Raw genomic sequence first — 18,815 nt, 5'->3', positions numbered from 1 at the left:
GTCTTTCCACATACAGTGGTACCTCTGGTCACGAACGCTTCTGGTTACGAACTCCGCTAAGCCGGAAGTAGCTGCTTCTGGTTGCAAACTTTGCCCCAGGATCATAGCTGTCAACTTTTCCCTTTTCTTGAAAGGAATTCTATTCGGAATAAGGGAATTTCCCTTAAAAAAGGGGAAATGTTGGCAGCTATGCCCAGGATGCGAATGGGAATTGTGTGCCGGAGGAGCGTATGCAGCGGGAGGCCACATTAACAAAAGCACGCCTCAGGATAAGAACAGTTTCAGCTTAAGAATGGACCTCTGGAACGAATTAAGTTCGTAACCAGAGGTACCACTGTAGAATAAAACGTTTAGCTCATGATCAGCTCTAACACTTTGGGGAAGGCTTAAAGTGAAAGAAAGGCATTAATACTATGTGAAATTCTAACTTAAGACAATGGTAGGTGGTACCCCTCAAGAGTAATTATTGTTTTTGATTCTGTCCTGTAATTGGGGGGGGGGGGATTCTTCCTAATACTGTACACATTCGCCAAAGCTCCTAAAATAATGAATGGAAGAGAAACAAATTTCCCCTCAACTCAACGCACTCTGAAATATAGTCTATTTGTTTACTGCATCAACATGTTACACATTTAAGATGCAAGATGTTTGTGTAAGTTCACAAAGCGTTCAACCCAACATAACTCGATTCTGGACCGAGAACACTATGCATTATAATAGTAATAATTACAGGGCAATCGACAAGCATTGTGGAGCTTTGGCTATATTAATAACTCACATTCAGTAGTAATTCTGATAATAAAAATAATTGGAACCATTCCACAAAATGGGACTCTGCCATTTTCTATGGATGAAAGACTAGCAGCATGGCTTCAAGTGCCTTTTTAACTATACTGGTATAAACAGAGGGTTGTGCTACTACAGCAGCAGCAGCTGAAGCAAGATGCTAAGCATAATACCTAGGCCAAAGCGCCTGAACTTCTTCTCTAATGCTCCAAAATGTAGGTGCAGTGTTGCATCAACCAGGGAAATCCAGGGCTCTATTGATAAATCTCAGGTTGTTTAGTCATTTAGTCGTGTCCGACTCTGGACCAGAGCACGCCAGGCACTCCTGTCTTCCACTGCCTCCCGCAGTTTGGTCAAACTCATGCTGGTAGCTTCAAGAACACTGTCCAACCATCTCGTCCTCTGTCGTCCCCTTCTCCTTGTGCCCTCCATCTTTCCCAACATCAGGGTCTTTTCCAGGGAGTCTTCTCTTCTCATGAGGTGGCCAAAGTATTGGAGCCTCAGCTTCACGATCTGTCCTTCCAGTGAGCACTCAGGGCTGATTTCCTTAAGAATGGAGAGGTTTGATCTTCTTGCAGTCCATGGGTCTCTTAAGAGTCTCCTCCAGCACCATAATTCAAAAGCATCAATTCTTTGGCGATCAGCCTTCTTTATGGTCCAGCTCTCACTTCCATACATCACTACTGGGAAAACCATAGCTTTAACTATACGGACTTTTGTTGGCAAGGTGATGTCTCTGATTTTTAAGATGCTGTCTAGGTTTGTCATTGCTTTTCTCCCAAGAAGCAGACATCTTTTAATTTCGTGACTGCTGTCACCATCTGCAGTGATCATGGAGCCCAAGAAAGTAAAATCTCTCACTGCCTCCATTTCTTCCCCTTCTATTTGCCAGGAGGGGATGGGACCAGTGGCCATGATCTTCCTTTTTTTGATGTTCAGCTTCAAACCATATTTTGTGCTCTCCTCTTTCACCCTCATTAAAAGGTTCTTTAATTCCTCCTCACTTTCTGCCATCAAAGTTGTGTCATCTGCATATATGAGGTTGTTGATATTTCTTCCGGCAATCTTAATTCCGGCTAGGGATTCATCCAGCCCAGCCTTTCGCATGATGAATTCCAGGTTCCTAGTAAGGGCACATTGATGCTCCCTCGGCATCTGTGTCCAAACAGACAAGCCCTTCATATACAGTGACTGGAGGGAATAAAAGACTGCAAAATGTCAATGGAAACCAAAGTGATATCCCTGTTTTGGGTCTTGTCCCTAGTACCAGAGTGAGGAGGATAAATGCACTGGTACCCTGCTGCAGAATATTACACTATTCTGTGTCATATTATATTTTTTTTCCACCTAAAACCACAATTTTCACTCGGTAAAGTGAACTTTTTAATTGGCCGTTATCAACTAACATGGTGACAAATCCTTGCCAGTTACAATTTGTTGCTCAATAATGAGTAGTCACAGGGGACTGGCTACATTTTGGTCTGTTTTTTTGGTGTTTTTATTATGCATTTTGTGCTTTCAATCTGCATTTTTATGTTGTGAACCTCCCTGTGATCTTTGGATGAAGGGCAATATAAAAAATTAATCATCCTCACCCTCACCATCTTCATCTTAGGTAGGTCATTCCTTAATGGGTCTCCTTTGAACTTTTTATGCGGATGATTCATGTATAAGACTTGCACTCTAGTGTCATAATGACAGTGACTTCAGGTGGCAGCTGAACTGGGAGCCCAAAACTGTGCTTCACAACAACAGGAGAAGCCATTTTGAAAAGGACGAGGTTACAATAGCTAGAGAGTCTCTGGGGTGTCAAAGAGAAGTGACAGATTATGTCATGTTTACTAATTTGCTAAATGGAATATGAAAGGTATAATGAGAGGTCTAACACACTATGTACTAGTGCTTCAGTAACCTCAGGAAATCCAAGCCAAGCAGTTCATGTACCATTCTCATGTCCATGAGAGCAATAAGAAAACTTGGGGGGGGGGGGGTTGAAAAAATATATATGAAAAGCTTTGTTAGACATCATGTTCACTTCCCAAATGAATCAGGAGAATATTATCCCTGCAGAAAAATAAGCATACAGCCTTTGCTACTGGATGAGCTAACAGGCCTTTTCAACTGCTTAATTTTTATATTGATTAGCCGTAATGATTATCTATTTTTGTATTTTTTTAAATGGTGCTTTATGCTGTGATATTGTAAATAGCCCTGATGTGTTATGATACGGCAGCACAGAAATATTTTTTTAAGAAATAAATGAATTAAAAAAAATAAAATACTACCACACTTTGAAAAACTGTGAGCACTAGGGAAATGAACCACTGCCGCCACTGCCTTCTCGGTAGTGGCATACGCCCAGTGGAATGCCCTCCCAACAGATTTCAAGGAAATAAACAACTATCTGATTTTTAGAAGACATCTGAAGGCAGCCCTGTTTAGGGAAGTTTTTAATGTCTGATGTTTTATCATTATTATTATTATTATTATTATTATTATTATTATTATTATCATTAATTCTGTTGGGAGCTGCCCAGAGTGGCTGAGTATAAATAATAATAATAATAATAATATGCATGCACAGAGATTAATTTGCAGTATTTCTATGCCATTAAGTGGCTCATGTCCGTGACGAAAACTATAAACTACAACTACAGAGGTACCTCGGGTTACATACGTTTCACGTTACATATGCTTCAGGTTAGACTCCACTAACCCAGAAATAGTACCTCAGGTTAAGAACTTTGCTTCAGGATGAGAACAGAAATCGTGTTCTGACGGCGTGGCGGTAGCAGGAGGCCCCATTTGCTAAAGTGGTGCTTCAGGTTAAGAACAGACCTCCGGAATGAATTACCGTATTTTTCGCTCTATAAGACGCACCCGACCATAAGACGCACCTGGTTTTAGAGGAGGAAAACAAGAAAAAAAATATTCTCTCCCTCCCCTCTCTGTGCAGCGCCTCTCCAGCGAAGCGAAGTCAGAACAGCAAGAGGGATCGCTGTGCAGCCTGCATTCGCTCCATAAGACGCGCACACATTTCCTCTTACCTTTTAGGAGGGAAAAAGTGTGTCTTACAGAGCGAAAAATACAGTAAGTACTTAACCCGAGGTACCACTGTACTGAAACCATATCATTACAATGCCAAAATAAAAAAGCAGTCTAAAACGTTCTACGGGCAAGCACAGCAAATCAGATAAAGCAATTCAAAACACGAGACCGCAACAGTTTAAACCACTAAAATAACTTAAACCGGAAGGAAGATAAATCCCTACAGCTGCCCCTCTTCTGGTCATGGGAGTGGAGCTGTCTAGGGCTGGAACTGGGCTTCCCTCTTCCTGCCCCTGCAGTCTGGGGGACCTGGCTTATTAGACTACAGTACAGTGTAAACAAATAAACAAAAAACGAGTGTGACTTGCTTTATTAAGGTGGATAAAAAAATCAATTTTAAAAAAATATTTTTTAAAAAAAAAAATTAAATTAGATTTTTAAAATAAAATGCTTTTGGAGGAAAAATCTTTCTAAAGATAGTTTTCTATTTATGTAACATCATAGTCCAATGGCTATTCATCAGGAAATAAGCATTTGTTTAAAGTTTTTCATGTGTGCTAAAACTCAGTCTTAGGTTGTTGTTTTTTTTAAAAATTGTTTAACCACATCAGTTAACAAACATAGATACATATGCTATAATGTTATTGTTTTAGTTAAATAAAATGGTTAAATTGTTATTAAGGAAATGATTATTTTTCTCCTTTCAATAAAGTACAGCAGAAACGCTGTCCAAATATAAACAGTTAACTTATTAAACCTCACAATAATTTCATAATTATCAGTCTATGTATTTCTAATAGTATAACCAAATCAGTAATTTTTGATATAACTGTAAAAACTACTCTGAAAAAATTATTATTCCAAAAATGAAACCTTCATCTGGTTGTAAATATTTAGTTGATACTAGCAAGAATGAGTCTTTCTGTAAAAAAGGAAGATTTAAAACAAGTCTCACAAACTAAAGATTTAAATCGTGATTTAAATTGATTTGATTTAACTCAAATCCACCCTGCTTTATTGCGATATTCGTTTTATTGCAGCGGTCCGGAACTAAATACGCAATATTTCCGGGGCACACCTGTATCTTGACTTTAAAGAGATGGACTGGATCCAAAAGCATAAAGAATGAGACAGTGTGGTCTGCAACAGAGAGGGGAGTCGGGAGGGGAGAACCAGCTGGTAAATTGACAAAGATGGTGTGCTCTTGTCCTAAATAACAATTAGGTGCTTATTGTTAGCATACAACGATTTCAACATTGCTTCATAATGCGAAGGATATCACACAAATGCAGGTCAAGACTTGGGTAGAAGAGCCCAAATGACTCTTAATGACCTTGACCTTCATTGGTCTAGTATATTTATGGCAGTTGAAGGTAAAGCTGCAGTCTCGTCAAAGTCCGGACTTGCAAATCTGTCTAATCTGAACTCTTGGCAAGACAAAATACTCAGCGGGAGCAGATGCCCACACCTTAGAAGAATGTGTGCCATAATCCAATCCGAACAATCCCTCTTGAAATCTATTACACTTGATCAAGATCTGCAGGGCCTGTAGAACCAATTGCTCCTAGATAACATACAAAGTCTATACCCAATAATTATTTAGCGTTGTAAACGTTCAACCAAATTTGTTGGGGGCCTTTGTACTGCAAAATACATTTGAGGAGCCCTCACAATTTAATCTGAATTATACACCAGTATCCAATTATATACCTTCTGATCAGAGATTAAACCTTATGAGAAGAAATTAAGTAAAATATTAACACCCATCTTCAGAATACATATAAATTGTAGGTGCATCTTTATTAATTTACATAATGTTACATTAGAATGTGTTTTTTAACACCAGTCATTGTAAACCATTTTGAAGAAATTTCACAACTTTTCAACTCAAATGCAAAGGAAAAATGTTTCTTGCAAACTCATTAATGCAGAAATAAAAAAAACCAACTAAACGTATTGTATTACTGCTAAAAGTATTGTATACGATCTTTTAACAAGAGGTGTGGATTTTAGGGCCTCATGGAGCATATACAGTGACTATTGTTTTTTACTTCGAAGTAGCTGGTCCATGGATAAGCTATCTACCAGACCTCACAAGAAAGGATTCTATACAGATCTCAGCCAATGCTCTTTAGACCCAAGGAATCATCACAGAGATTTCCATTATGTGGCTGCTATAGAGGAAGCAGAGTTTTGTGTTTGTGCCTTTTTCAAGTTGGACTAATAAGATTTCTTTGAAAGACCCTTAGTCAGCAAAATATTCAAGACTGTATTGATAGTCACCTTTGTTTGTTTTTCCTAACCTAATTCAGAAAGAGCATTTTTCCCCCAGCCAAATCAGGGAGTAAGACATGGAATCTGAAGACAGCAAGACATGGATGTCCAAGTAAACATCATTGCAGTGTGCTTATGTCCGTTCCCAACTTGGCTAACTGGTGCTCACAAAATGGACAATGAGTCATCAGTTTAAGAGCATTTATCTTAATGCAACTCAGGTTTCAAAAGATGCACTTTTATTGCGCATTCATGATGATTTCTGTTATTGGGGTACTCAACCACGATTCCACTTCCAATAATGTTCGTGCCTGCAAACATTTTGGGTTGGTTATATTTCCAAGCAGGGCATATCCTGTTACTTCCTGCTAACATCCTCTACCTTTTCATACCATGTTACGGGTCGTCGTCCATCCTCCCCCACTGCTTATTTTTTGTGCCCTAGCCCCTCTGGACAGCAATAATTTGGTAGCATTGGGGAAGCGTCACAACGCAACTATTAAAGCCGAATAAATCCACCCTTAAGGTACTACTATTACTATGACCCCTTCTCCTTGTGCCCTCCATCTTTCCCAACATCAGGGTCTTTTCCAGGGAGTCTTCTCTTCTCATGAGGTGGCCAAAGTATTGGAGCCTCAGCTTCATGATCTGTCCTTCCAGTGAGCACTCAGGGCTGATTTCCTTCAGAATGGATAATGGAAAAGACCCTGATGCTGGGAAAGACGGAGGGCACAAGGAGAAGGGGACGACAGAAGACGAGATGGTTGGACAATGTTCTTGATGCTACCAGCATGAGTTTGACCAAACTGAGGGAGGCAGTGGAAGAAAGGAGTGCCTGGCGTGCTCTGGTCCAAGGGGTCACAAAGAGTCGGACATGACTAAATGACTAAACAACAAATTACTATGTCAAAAACATGTTGCAGAATACATCTGCAATAAAACACTGGTCCAGAGGAGATCTTTTTGGAAGGCTAATAGTCATCTTGAGGCCTTACTCTCTTTGTGTTGCTGATGATACTGAGGTTCAGTGCTTCCCCCCAGGGGTACTCAAGGGTACGAAGTACCAGTACCCCTTGGTGAGTACTGGCACATTTCCCACCCCCCAAAAAAGCACTGCTGAGGTTCAAAGGTCTCTTGAGCAGTTTTCAACAGTTCCACAAAACAAAAGTTGCTAACAGCAGAGACAGTACGCTACCAGAAATCCGGAGCAAAAATTATTTACTCCAATGGCAACACTGCTGCGCCTTGAGTACTAAGATTATGAAATCATCAAATAGCAATAGCTTTGTTATTTATTTATTTTTAAAATATTAATATGGTTAATTTTAAATATATACTTAGTGGCATATCTGTATACCCTTTCACATTTTTGCTGCTCTGTTATTCTTCTATCCTCCTTGACATTGTTTATGGGTCTACGAGACTCATATAAGTTTATTCAATTATTTAACTTCCACTTGGATTGGTGGTTTTTTTGAATTCCTTTGAAAATGCACAGCATGGCAATCGATACACTTACCCCTGTTTAATGAACTGTTTAATGATGCTTTGAAGTGCTCAAAAGGCTATTATACAGAGAAGAGACAACACTCTGGGTAATATCATGCTCTGGCAAAATAAATACCCTCTATGACGAAGATATGATCTGCATCTCAGCTAATGCTACTGTACATAAGCAAAGAAACTTTAGCTGCGATTACAAACAAGATGAGCTTCTGATATTGGGAAGACATCAAGTTCAGTAATTACACTGAACTTTTAATGTTTTATTTTAGTAAATATAAGATTATACAACTAGTGAATTAACAAACTACAATATGTACATGTTTGTTTACACACACACACCAGCAGTGGGTATCACAATAGCAATCATGAAATAATATCTGTACTTTTATAAATATTGGTAAGTCATGAAATCGTAACCATTCCCCTCCAATAGGACGCATAACCTAGTCTAGGAGTCGGCAAGGTTTACCTTGCCTGGGCCAGTTCACTCCCGCGGATATCGCTCCATGGGCCGGACTGCGTCTGCGCAGAGGTGATTTCTGGCACTGCGGAAGTGAGTCCCCGCTCAATTTAAATGACCGCCGTGGGCTGCAGGTTGCTGACCCCTAACTAGTTATATCACATCCAAAACCACCTTTCAAATATTTGCATGTTTGGTTTTGTGATGCTAATCTGAAGCAAACACACCATATCGATAAGCCTCTGAGGTATGAGCTGTTAGCAAGCTGCATGCCAGACATAGAACGCACCCGACCATAAGACGCACCTAGTTTTAGAGGACAAAAAAAAATAAATCTCTCCCTCTCTGCGCAGCGCTCCTTCAGCGAAGCGGAGCCCATTCCATTTCTCCTCCTGCTTCACTGAAGGGGCGCTGCGCAGAGAGGGAAAGCTGTGCAGTGCCTCTCCAGCAAAGCAAAGCCGGGAAAGCAAGAGGGATCGCTGCACACCGATCCCTCTTGCTCTCCTGGCTTCAGGGGTGGCCGCCTGAAGCCTCCGGAGCGCAGCCATCACTGAAGCCAGGAGAGCATCGGGTGGCCATCCCTGAAGCCTGGAGAGCGAGAGGGGTCGATGCGCACCGACCCCTCTCGCTCTCCAGGCTTCAGCGAAAGCAATGCGTTGCTTTCACTGAAGCCATGGAGCCTGCATTCACTCCATAAGACGCACACACATTTCCCCTTAATTTTTGGAGGGGGAAAAGTGTGTCTTATAGAGCAAAAAAAATACGGTATGTGAACAGAAAAACGGCAGCATGGCACAGGTTGGATAAAGAGCTTCCACATGTCTAGTACAGTTGACTATTTGCTCTTATTTTTCTTGTTGCAAATGCTCCAGTGGAACCTTATTACATTACTTTCTTGGAAGCGAAAAATACCTGTGTGTCCCTTTGTGTGGGAAATGAGTACCACTTTTAAGAAAATTACAGGGTATTCGTGCAGTTTTGTTCAAGCTGTGGGGTACTGCACGAGCAAATGGGTTAAAGGCCTCGTCCTAAGAGACCTATTCCCGGCCTCTGTGAAAAGTAGTGGGTGTTTGGCTACTCACAGAGGTGCAGATTGCAGGTTTTGCTCTTAAATGCATGTTCCTTGTCTTCAAAATTATTGTAAGTACAATGAGCTGCACTTGGGAGAGATACAAGTCAATATCACTCTAACACACTGTACCTCGTTAGAAACAATGAAAAGTGAGAATTGCCAACCAAACTCAATTCTAGCTCAATATATATATATATCTCTAGAATGTTAAGGTAGCATGAATCACTGGATAAACCAGAGGGAGAATCAGATTATATTCCCACCCCCATATCCAATTTGCTACATTTCCTTAGGCAAGCCACTTAAGATTGCCCTTCAGTCCTCGAAACAAGGGAGAGGATTCTATCTGTACTAAGTACCAGTATTATTGCTTATTATGATGTCGACCCTTGATGATGCTTAACCGGGGAAATCTAATGCTCGCAGATTTGCCATCTCCTTTCCCCCAATATTGGCCAAGCGATGGCCATTGAGTGAAAAATGGCTCCTTCTGTTAAAAAGCGCCGAATGAAAAAGGTCATCGGAAAAAGCTGCAGCCATTCTACATACTGATTATCCTGCAGACAGACTGCTACAATTTATTCCATGGACACACCACGCAGTTAAAATTATGTAAGAAATTCGTAGTTGCTTCAAATTTACAGAGAAGCAGAATAATAATAATAATAATAATAATAATAATAATAATGGACGTGCCCCTGTACCAGCTTTTCACGCTGTCTTTAGAGAAGACATGAGCTATATAGGCCCATGCAGCTCAATAAAGGAAGGATGCTTAGATGTTGTGTGGCAAATGCGAAAACATTGGACTGCAATTCTGGCTAGCCTGCTTAAATCCCATTGATTTGTAACAAATCAGATTCTCAAACCTTTATTGGGATATGTACAAAATTCCAGTAGGGTTCAACACACACACACACACACACACACACACAAATATAAGAAAAACCCTGCATCTAGCTCTTAATTCAGGTAGGTAGCTGTGTTGGTCTGACGCAGTCGAAAGAAATAAAAAAATTAAAAAATTGTCCAGTAGCATCTTAGAGACCAACTAAGTTTGTTCTGGGTATAAGCTTTCGTGTGCATGCACATGAGGGACGCGGGTGGCGCTGTGGGTTAAACCACAGAGCCTAGGACTTGCTGATCAGAAGGTTGGCGGTTCGAATCCCTGCGACGGGGTGAGCTCCCGTTGCTCAGTCCCTGCTCCTGCCAACCTAGCAGTTCAAAAGCATGTCACAGTGCAAGTAGATAAATAGGTACCACTCCGGCGGGAAGGTAAATGGCCTTTCCGTGTGCTGCTCTGGTTTGCCAGAAGCAGCTTGGTCCTGCTGGCCACATGACCCGGAAGCTGTACGCCGACTCCCTCGGCCAGTAAAGCGAGATGAGCGCCGCAACCCCAGAGTCGTTCGCGACTGGACCTAATGGTCAGGGGTCCCTTTACCTTTAAGGTGCTACTGTACAATTTTTTTATTTAATTCTAGCTCTTAAATTAGTGTTGTTTAGCATTCACAAATCCTCACTGCATGTTTCAGAAACCTGGCTACTAGCTCCATCTCATCCCCATTCCTGAGTGAACATAAGGAAGGCTACCTTACATTTGTCTGAATACCACTCCCTACTAACAACCGATTGATAAACTTAAGATCAAATAGTCTGATACCAGGGGCAGTGCAAAATAACTTGCACAACTGATTCCACTTGTCTCTGTCCACATGCGCATAGCCTCTCTACGAGTGGTATTTTCTGGAATCTCCCGTGTCGCATTGCCTAGGACAGCACATTCCGTCTCACTAGCATATAGGCCCTGTGTTGATTTGGGTTGGTCAAAAGGGAGAGGTAAGACGCCATTGGCTGTCCACCTCGCACCAAACCCAGACTTGAACATACACTATTTCTGATTTGGCTACTAAGTACTTGGAGTTTGTTGTCTAACAATCTGCGTTTCATTATCTCAAATGCAGAATTTTTTGATAAAGCCGTATGGGGTGTCTAGTGAGATTCCTAACAGCTGGATTTTATTAAACCATTTATCTATCTAGGTTAGCACTGTCTGCACTTATGTGCAGCCGGCAGTTCTCTAATACCTCAGACAGAAGTCTTTCCCAATCCTAACTGGAGATGCCAAGAATTGAAGCCGGGAACATCTGCAGACAATGCATATGATCTATTCATTGACCTGCACACAGTTAATGATTACGATACAAACAAATGCTTTGATGTTTGAAAGAGGGCTGCATTCTCCCCCTGGAACTTTTGAGCTCCCCACTCTTCACGACATAGCCCAATTTACGTTTCAAATGTCCATCAGCTTCGCTAGAGTTTTGCCGTCCAGTACAGAAAGAGGTCATGCTGTTTGAGAAAAACATATGTGAAGGGGTCTTCTAAATTCCGTGTTTCTTTAGATCCCATCATTTTACGCCGCCTGAGTACAGAACTGCAGTCTAAGGATGTTCAAAGTACATTCCTTGTACTTTGAAAGGCAGGATATAAAACAATATAAAGGATCACAGAGACAAGAGTATACTAGCACAGGCCACATTTGAGAATTATCTCATGCTTTTTGACGCTTGTGCATCACACCCAAAAATCAAGCATTCTACCTCTTTTCTCACCCACGATACCACCTTTTGACTTCTCCACATTCATCTGAAAATCTAAACGCAGCCCACACACAGTCTCCGTTACAAGCTTCAGATAAAAATGTGGACAAGGGGGTATGAGCGGATTCCCAGTCCGCTCCCTGCCTTCAGCAAAAGTCTGGAAAAGACTTCAGATTAGACAACCCACAAGTGAGAAGGAAGCAACATGACTGAATAACTGGAAGGAAGCAACATGATTGAACAGCACATCCTTTAAGTAAAACCACACTTTAACTCTTACCGCCTACTCCAAGAAGTTCCAAGTTATTGTTAGCTTTCACACATGGGTTACGATGACAAAATCTGTCACCTCTACCTGCTTTGCAAACTGTATACACTGTCATTGTAATGCTACATACAGATTATCTTGTCTGCATGATATGACACCTAAATTTCCACAGCTGACATCAAAGGCAGCTTTTTAAAAAAGGCTTCCATGTAAGCCTCCGTGCCAAAATTTGCAAACCTTTGTTCACACAATGTGTTTTCACTTAAATCCGTAGAATTGCTGAAAAGTACAGAACCATGAAGGTTCAGGTTCTTTTTGGCTTGGTTAAGATTTATTGGGAAATTATTGTTTCTGATATTAGAAAGAGCAACTTTTCTGGATGGTGCAAGTACTAAACCCTAGGGGTGCTGATGAAAAGGAGCATTCCTAAATTTCTGGACATTGTAGATTTGCCTTGCTTTGGTGTTTTTTCATTTTGCAATTGTGTGATTTGTATTCATACTGTATTGTAATTGCCATTGGCTATAAACAATAAAATTGATTGAATTGAATTGATATTAGAACGAGCTGCTGTGAGCCTCATGCTCACATGAGCTCCCCTCCTCTGCTGAACCTAGCACAGTGCCCTGTTACATTTGAATTTAGGAACTGTGGCTTGCTTAAACTATGTTTAGTGAAAAGAATCCAGGATTAAACTGGTCTTGGATAGAAAACTGTGCTCAGTTCAAAATCAACAGCAGCTCCTCCTTGAGATAACAAAAATGAGGAAGGGAGAGAATGTGAACTGAAGGCTTACTGTGGTAGAAACTGATTTCTGACTTTGCAATGAATCACAGTTGTGCTCAGTGGGTTTTTTTTCTGGGGGTACGCAGGAGTATTGTATGCATACCCGCCTAAACATATTGTGAATCTAAGTTTGGCCTCATTGAGGGGCAGTATTTCAATATGAGTAGGAAAATGAGAGTACCCCTAAACATTTCCTTAAAAGGAAAGAAAAAACACCGGCTGTGCTTATCTTACATTGAAACAAGTTCTGCAAATCACAGAAACATTAATCAAGAGGCTCAAATTCAGAATGTGTATTGATTATTGTTACAATTTGGGCTTGCATATTCGCTGTAAGAATAATCGATGCATAATAAATTACAGATTCTTATACCCAGCTTCTAGATTAATTTTCTGCCATTTTTTAGTCACAAAAAGAAAAGATAGCAAGGTGTTAAATACGATGAAAACACCATATAGCAAAAGCTGGGAACTTATGATTACAACGTAGAACACTTATTTTTTCAAAAATAGATGCTGTCCCACACATCACGTGGATCTTTTGTTCTCGACTTTTATTAGAAACACAATTTCTCTTTGGGGCTGTATTGCAAGGGAAAACAACATGCTGTATAACTTTTAAAAGGACGGGCTTTTCATTAGGATCAGAAAGGAAGAGATCTCTTCTGTGCTTGGGAATAAACTCAACAGCACAAGTTTTAGAAGTTTGTTACGAATTGTTCTGAGGGAGTGGCATTGCACAAACATAGTAGCAAACATAATTAATAGAAATGAAGTTATTAAGAATTGCCTGGAATGAGGGCAAAGCTCATGAACACCTGCTTTGGATCTTAATTTTGTTTTAATGAGCCAGTACTAAGACTTTGCTAACAAAAAAGGTGGAAGAAGAATAAGGGGGGGAATCAATTTTGGATCAATACTGTCACAAATGTTTCTTATTAAAGCCGTCTGTCCTCGGAGCAGGATTAAGTGATTGGTTACTTTTATAAGAGTTTGTCTTAAAGCTTCCAAGCAAAAACCACCAACAAACACGTATAAAGTTTCAAATACGATCGGTTTAGCAAATACAGTATTAGAATACTTTTGTGAAAGCCATGTTGATTCTTCACTTCTACAAACATATGAATCTGCAAGCCTTCTTTCCTTGTTCGTTTTTCAGCGGGCAAGAAAATATTAATTGAGGGATAGATAGCTCGCAATGAAAATGCCCTGAAACATTTATCGAAATAGCTATTCTAAGGAAAGGCAGCTTTCAAAAACTGCTTGTAATGTTTCCCATTATTAAATCCACTTGCTGGGAAAATAGTAGATTAACCAGTTGCAAAATGTTCACATAGACCTATATTATTTTAAGCCAAACACAGTTATCTCAAGTATTACTTAAAAAATATTAACATGGCCAGACATCAAAGAATTGTCAAATACAAGGACAGATACACATTTTACACTATTGCAAATTTGGAACAGCCAACTTACGTTTTAGGTGCTTAATTTCATTTGGGGGAGGGTGTTTTCCAACAGAAAGGTGACTAAGAATTTTTATGAACTGAACATGAACAGGAAGCTTGAAAAGTACTATTTTTGCACAAATGAGTGAAAAAACATATTGCTCCCCCAAATAATACAACTGTCTATTATATGGCAACAAATGAAAGCATTTGTTTACAGAACACTGATTTGCACATTTTCTAATCAAACACATATATTTTATGATAGGAAAAAGGAATGAAAAGAAAGGGGGGGGGGTCCAAAGAGTATTTTTTTCAATTTTTAACATGAACATTTTTTTAAATTGCAAAGTATTTTTAGAAATTAAAAAAATGTGTATCATCTTTAAGTCCCTACAACCCAAATTCTGGCAATATTTTTCATTTTACTTTTCCTCATATGGACACATATAGATAATTAGGTCTAATATAGCAGGAGCAACTAGTTATTTAATCCTACCAGGAAAAAGGGCTGTAGGTTTAATAAACCTATTGTAAACATGCTACATTGAACTATAGAAACATTTGAAAATAAGAAAGTACTGTTCCCTGAGCAGTTATATAAGCAAAGCTAGGCTTTGTTTGCACACAGATAGTTCAGTCTTAATAACTGAAGGGTATCATATTGATGTTTTACAGAACAATCCCATACATGTCTACTCAAAAGTAAGCTCCACTTAGTTTAATTGGGCTTGCTCCCATGAAAACATGCACAGAGTTTCAGTCTCAAGCAAGGTATTTCACCAAATGAAACATCTATAATGTTTCTGTTACAAAAAAGGAAATTCTAACACTATTTGCACACACCTTTCATAAACACTTTCTCAGCAATATTCTGTGTTTTCCTTACTGGGAAGTAATGTTATACTAAGATTCCGAGAAATAGACATATTTTAAGGCTTAGAAGAATGGGTATTCACTTTTCAATCCAGCCTACTTCACACTCAAACATTCAATTAATCGGACGTGGGGCAAAATAAAGTTCCATATCTACAGGTTTTTCCCCTAATAGTTTACATTGTCAACTATCATTGAGAGCCTAGAGCTTTAAGGAACTTTTAAGCATATGACCTTTTGTAACTTGTTTTTACACTTGGCTGTACATTTTAATATCCTTTTAAATAACATTTTAATCAATGCTAATTAGGCATAACCACCTTAAGATGCAAAAAATAAAGAAAATAATACATCTTGGCAATGTTATGAGTCGATAATGAAAACCTTGCTGAGGAGAAACTTTTCCACTCAATCTGAAAACGTACCAGCCAACACACGCACAAACATATATCTAGACAACAGGCTTAACAGCACAAAAATATACGTATATACATAAGCTTTCTGAAATTAAAGTAAAAGTAATAGCAAGTCTTTGTCTTTCACCTCCCGTTGCCCCCTCAAAAAAACCCTTTCCCAATCACCTAGCAACATCTGTCGCAGCTGCTGCTTTCGATTCTCAATAGGCAGTCTTCACATTCAAAGATGTAACTGAGCCAACGGAGAAAAATTGCAGGTGTAAAGCAAGCAAACGGACAAAATTCAGGTGGGTTTTATTTTTTTGTCACAAACAGAAAACCCACAAAAAAAATGGCATTTCCTACCTTTCTTCTGAGAGTAGGATGGCGATTGCCCTTGAGAAAAAGTAGGCTTTTCTTCGGTGAAATATTCAGGTTGGTTGTATTGATGCAGGGCCACGTCCATGTCGGAGTACTCACTTTTAAAAACGTTTCCAGGGTAACTACAGGTATACGGCTGATTCACCGCCCAGGCCTGTTCCATATAGATGTTATTATTGTGCAGGACCTGAGCATCGCAACTGCTGTAACTCTGACTATCTTCGATATAAGTGCAATAATCAGAGGGCTGCATGTAGCAGTTGCTGCTGGCAGCCGGGCGAGCTTCATATATTTCTTGCATACAGTAGTTCATTTTGCTATCCTATCGTCAGCCTTATATTTTACATATGCACACATGCGCTCACATGCATATACACACGGAAGCCTGCATACGCATGGGGTGGGCAAGAGAGATGAATACGCAACAACCAGGAAAGTCGACCGCAAAATTGTATGTTTAACTTTAGAGCGGTGCCCGATGTGCTAATACCCTATTTATATTAGGGATAGACTGAGAGCTCTCCTGCCAGTCAAACATATTGGAAAGCAGATTTATAACAGTCAAAGGTCTTAATCTGTGACTGTATGTTAATTCCTTGAGAAAGATGGCAGGTAACATTGGCCACCAGACAAAGAGGTAATGCCCAGACAACCCCACCGTTCCACAAGTTTGGGGGGTGGAATAATAATTTTATAAAGCTACTTCTGTCTCCTTTCAGTATGATTAGAAAACGATTACAAAGGCAAGGGCACAGAAATGCCCCTGGTGTTGTCAACTTAAGTGTGAAGCATCACAAAGTACACTCAGGAAATCCTTGAGACGATATGTTCAAAATCCAAAAATCAATAATCCTGGTTTTCAGCATTAACTCCTAGAAAATCCAATAGTGCTATGTTGATGACTCAAGCAGTATGTCCCGCTTTGCAAAAATTTAGCGTCTAAATCTGTCATCTGCTTTATTGATTTTGATTGACAGAATGATTTGCGTAAACCTTTCATGCCTTACATACACATAGGCCAAACTCCCCGCTGCTCACTAATTTAACACATTTGCAAGAAAGCAGCTTTTTCAAACTTCAGTGATTTCAGTAAGCAATTTTTATTGAATTCAACAGGTGGGAAATTTCAAAACAAGCCATCTTAATCAGCAACAGAATAGTGCTTAAATGTTAAAGTTAAGCTTAATTGGTTTGCCAGTTACATTTCATTAAATTGCTTTTTTCCTATGATTCAATAATGAAGAGCTGGCTGTTTCTACATCTGTCTCATTCACACACTTATGCTACGAACATTTCAAAATCATTATGCAAGGGAGTCGCTAATTAGATAAAGCCTCCTCAACTTTAAAAATAAGAATGTCTCATATTCATTTCAGGTCACACACAAGCTCTTATAACCAGCATTTAAAATAAAGGTCTCAAGTAATTTTAATGAATGCCACTATTACAGCAACAGTGCAAAACTTCTTACAATTTTTGTTGTTTTTCTTGTTTCGCCGGCATCAAGCAGTTCTCCGAAAATTTGAAATTTACTCAATTAAAAGGGGTTAAAGGAGTGACTGTAAACACAAAAGACTACATATAAATCAGCAACTATGTTTTCAAATGCTTTTCGTTAGAAGTTTATCATACTTCTTCCTTCTTTTCCCTGACAACTGTCATAATTTGGGGGGGAAACTGCTTTGCTAACTCTTCAGAAGGACAAAACCATAAGCTGTCCAATAAGAATCTTAAGGCATTATTTTCGGTCTATTATTACAGTTGGGTTTTCATTTGCACGCTCCAAAATGAACAAGGACAATTCTTGAGGGGCACTTCACATGGAATAAAGTGAGTGTCAAAAATTGGGAGCTTGTCAACTTTACTTTTTATAGGCTTGGATCCAGAGATGTTCCTACTCACAGAAGTTTCAGACTCCTGATTTTGTGTGATCCCCTTTTCCCCCTTTAACACACACACACTTGTGTGTCTGAATGTTCACCCCATTCAGAAAGGTCACCCGACTCTCAGAAGAGATACTGCTAAAGACTGAGGGGTACTGGACAAGGGGATTTCTGGATCCAAGCCATTTTTAAAATTTTATTTTGATGAAGGTTATCCAACAACGTCTAAGATGTAACTACATTCCACTATGGATTTTTGTGCCTGATAGCCATTCTACATCGGAGGCACAGAGGTTTAAAACCATTTATTGTGTGCTGTTTTTCACATTTATATTTCATTTTGAAATATTTAAATTGAGAGTTTTTAACTTAAAAATGTATATCAAGGTCTGCTTCTTCTTCTTTTTACAAAAGTAAATACCGTATTTTTCGCCCTATAGGACGCACTTTTTCCCCTCCAAAAATGAAGGGGAAATCTGGGTCCGTCCTATGGGGCGAATGCAGGCTTTAGCTGAAGCTTGGAGAGCGAGAGGGGTCGGTGCGCACCAACCCCTCTCGCTCTCCAGGCTTCAGGAAGACATCCGCAGCTTAGGCAGCCCTGCGGGAGTTCCCGCAGGGCTGTCTAGGCTGCGAATAGCAGCCTGCTTCCCGGAGCGCCGGGCGCGCTGAAAGCAGAGCGCCTGGCGCTTCGGGAACGCATCCACAGCCTAGGCAGCCCTGCGGGAGGTCCTGCAGGGCTGTCTAGGCTGCGGATAGCAGCATGGTTCCTGGAGCGCCAGGTGCGCTGAAAGCAGAGCACCCGGCGCTTCGGGAACACATCCGCAGCCTAGGCAACCCTGCGGGAGGTCCTGCAGGGCTGTCTAGGTTAGCAGCCTGCTTCCTGGAGTGCCGGGCGCGCTGAAAGCAGAGTTCCCTGCAGGGCTCCCCACGCTGCTCCTTTATTCCCCCCCCCAAAAAAAACCTAGGTGCATCCTATGGGACGGAGCGTCCTATGGGACAAAAAATACGGTAAATAACCTGGTTTAAAAAGAA

At 40.2% G+C, this 18,815-nt stretch overlaps 1 protein-coding gene across 5 annotated transcripts in view; it reads right to left on the bottom strand.

The window, feature by feature from the left end:
- THRB (thyroid hormone receptor beta) overlaps nt 1-18,815 on the bottom strand; it is a 174,394-nt gene that overhangs the window by 15,997 nt on the left and 139,582 nt on the right. The window lies entirely within an intron of this gene.

This window comes from Podarcis tiliguerta (assembly GCF_965153285.1).
Source record: "Podarcis tiliguerta genome assembly, chromosome: 12".
NCBI lineage: Eukaryota > Metazoa > Chordata > Lepidosauria > Squamata > Lacertidae > Podarcis > Podarcis tiliguerta.
This window is presented reverse-complemented; position numbering and strand designations above follow the sequence as displayed.